The sequence below is a fragment of the Montipora foliosa genome, chromosome 7 (genome assembly GCF_036669935.1).
Source record: "Montipora foliosa isolate CH-2021 chromosome 7, ASM3666993v2, whole genome shotgun sequence".
NCBI lineage: Eukaryota > Metazoa > Cnidaria > Anthozoa > Scleractinia > Acroporidae > Montipora > Montipora foliosa.
Genome location: NC_090875.1, coordinates 7,389,742 through 7,393,095, shown reverse-complemented (window position 1 = coordinate 7,393,095; position 3,354 = coordinate 7,389,742). Strand labels below are relative to the sequence as shown.

Here is a 3,354-nt window from a genome sequence, read left to right as displayed (position 1 = left end):
TTTGATAACTTTCTTGGCGGTGGGCTTGTTATCCAAGAACAATTGCCTCAGACTCTCTACGTTAGCAAAGTTGGCGTGTCCCTTCAGGACTCCTAGCACTGGGGCCCAGCAGTTGGCAATGTACCTTGGCTTTTGAATGATTTCTTGGTGCACCAGCTCTGCAAAGAGACTTTTGATATTTTGGGGCTTCGGTTTCCGATAGCACTTGTAACTGGACAGAAACTCAGTGAGATCTTCGTCATCAGATTCAAAATCTTCTGACAAGACCCTCTCCAACACTTCCCTTTCGTCAGGAGTGATGTATGATTTAAATGACAGAAGAAGGTCTGCCTCTGTAATTGTCTCCTCGCCGTGTAGACAGGACGCCAGGAATACCGGTGATAGGCATACGGGCACATAACGCGCTTCTTTAAAACCATACAGCAATACACGCTCAATCGCTTCCCATTCATGTTTTGGATGATCATGTCTGATGGAAGGTACCTTTTCAACGTGCCCCAACGTCAGGGAAGCAAATATGTGCTGCCAAAAAGTAGACAGTACATCTCTTAGTACGCCGGGGCCTTCTCCCTTTTCCAAATGACCATGGTCATCAATGACTTTCACATTTAGTGTTTGACCTGTTATCTTTGGACACGAGAATAACTGTATAAGGTCGTCCTTCAGTTTTGATCAGTGGACCTGTACAGTCCGACTGCCAAAATCTGTATGAACAGACCAGGAGGATGTCAGAATGGAAGAAAAAAAAATGAAAAAAGCCGTTCCTAAAGTTGTATCATCTTCGTTTAAAATGATGACAATGAGAATGTGTACGTTAACCCAGTGAGAAAAAAACCTGAAAGAACGAAACTATAAGATTCGTGGCATATCCTAAAAAGACACGAGCTACTGCGCTTGCTGCACATGATGTGATAACATGTATTGATGGTTTGTGCTCAAATTTCATCTTAAATACAGGCTTTGGCCAAAATATCTTGGTAAGTTTTTTCACTACTTTCTCACCTTCAGGAAAGTGGCCGGCATTTGTAGAGATGGCATTTTCCTGCAGAAAAAAAAAATGTCATCATCATAGGCTGTATTACGTAGTAACTTGCGTCAAAAACGCGAGGTTTACTGTGCGACCCAGGGGGCGGGGGAGGTGTTTTCTCCTTGATATAAGCTATATATCTATCAAAATGTTCTTTCAGGATTTTTGTTTCAAAGTTGGGTAAGGATTGTGTCCTTTTTTAATACAAAAAGCTTCTCCTATACTTTTCTTGCAGTTTACCCTTCAAAGCAGCTTTGTTCAAGAAGGTTTTTGTTTCACAGCAGCATAATAGACTAATTTTAACCCGTGAAACAAAGTATAATAGTCTAAGTGCCGCCTATAAGACCGAAAGAGAAAAAGTAGTGAGGTTATTTAGATTATCCATACCATATTTCTTGGGTTCAGAATAAGATCACTTCATTAATAATTACAAAATAACATTCTCCTACCAGGGTTTCCGTCTCCGCTGTACTGTTCAACAATTGTGACAAATAAATTTGTCGAAACTGAACGCCCTGAAGATAAAAAAAATTCCAAAAGAAGTAAATAACAGAAAATCTCCCAAGGGCAGGTGATTTCTTCACCTCTTTCTAGTGTTACCTTGTATGGAATTTGAAAGGCATTAGAACCCACCAAAATATATAAAAAAGCAACACGAGTAACATAAGCTGGCAGGATATAGAAGTAATAAATGTCATTAGAAGGGATTAATAAACCGTCAACCATAAACACAAGACTAAAATGTAATGCCAGACCACCACTGAAGTTCTTTCACAATGATGTTTCCGTTTAATATTGCCTTGGTGTATTTATATCTGTTACACTGAAGATTTTTGCCATAGGGTTACAATTTATGGCATAAAAGTGGGTGTATACTCAGCACAGAGGGTTAACGGACCTTAAATTGCCACCATGATCATCTGCAGGGATAGATTTAGAATAATGAAAACAAATATCAACATGAGAGCTTACACGGCTTGTCTGACTGTGTCTTGTACCACCTTGTGTGGTTCTACAACAAGAAAGCAATATGAATTAGTTTTGTTTGACAACAGTTTTTGACCGCAATGTAAGTCTGCTAGGCCAGCTAGGGCTCTAACCCGGAACTCTCGCTCCGGGCAAGCGCACTAACCATGAGGCCACCGCGCCTCCCACAACGTACTCGCCTTTAATTAGCGAATTTAATGCATGCTAAGTGATGATTTCAGCAGGCCCGTAGGCTGGGGTTCGGACGAAACCCTCCCCCCCCCCCCCCCACTGCCTGAGAAGGTCCGCTTGGTGGCCTACTCACAAATAATTTGACCGCCTTAAAACATGTCTCGCATGTATAAAAAAATTACTGCTGTCCTCAGTAGCAGTATTGTTGACTAGACTAGGGCTGCTGTCCTCAGTAGCATCATCCTGAGTAGCATTGGTGATGGATAGACTAGGGCTGCTGTCCTCAGTAGCAGTATTGTTGACTAGACTGGGGCTGCTGTCCTCAGTTATAGTAGCAGTATTGTTGACTAGACTAGGGTTGCTGGCCTGAGTAGCATTATCCTGAGTAGCATTATTGGTGGATAGACTAGGGCTGCTGTCCTGAGTAGCAGTATTGTTGACTAGACTAGGGCTGCTGTCCTCAATAGCAGTATTGTTGACTAGACTAACAATGCTGTTCCCAGTACCACCATTATTGACAGCACTAGGAATGCTGTCCTCAGTAACATGGCTGATTTCTGGATCGTCTGGGCTGTAGGATTAGTGAGCATAATTGTAAGTTCCATGGATCATCAACTTGAACATCCTTACAGAGTAGAAACAACACTTTTTAGTGTTGCTGGAATGGTTATGGTTTTAGTCTCCATAAAATTAACGCATTTCTCAATCTTTCCAGCAAACCACTCTTCTCGTAATGAACCAAACATTTCGAATTTAAAAAAAATAAATTTGCATTTCATAAAATTCCACACAGACACAACCAGCCTACCTCTGTAAACTATTATAATGTGCACAGTTATTCCATTTGGATACAGTGACATGCAGAATACAAACTAGTGAGACAATCCTAGGTAGTGCAAAGTGCAATTTACTGCTCTGATACAGTAGTTACACAGGCCCTCTACCCTTTTGTTCTCTCCCTTGGTAGGAACAACGTAATGTAACGTAAGTATAATGCGTTTTGCGTAGTAGCTACTACCCCACCCCCCGCCCATTCCTGCAAGGTTAATTGCTTAATTCAAATTAATTAATTAAACAAACATTAAAGTTTATAGGGTTAGTGATCTTAGTGCCTTAGCGAACAGCAGTCCCCCAAACCATCCCAATAATGCATTCAGTACTGAAAATGG

The 3,354-nt window shown here is 41.2% G+C and overlaps 1 pseudogene; it reads right to left on the bottom strand.

Moving 5' to 3' along the window:
• Positions 1 to 1,871: 1,871 nt before the first annotated feature.
• Positions 1,872 to 3,354, bottom strand: part of LOC138009807 (serine-rich adhesin for platelets-like) — a 4,533-nt pseudogene continuing 3,050 nt past the window's right edge.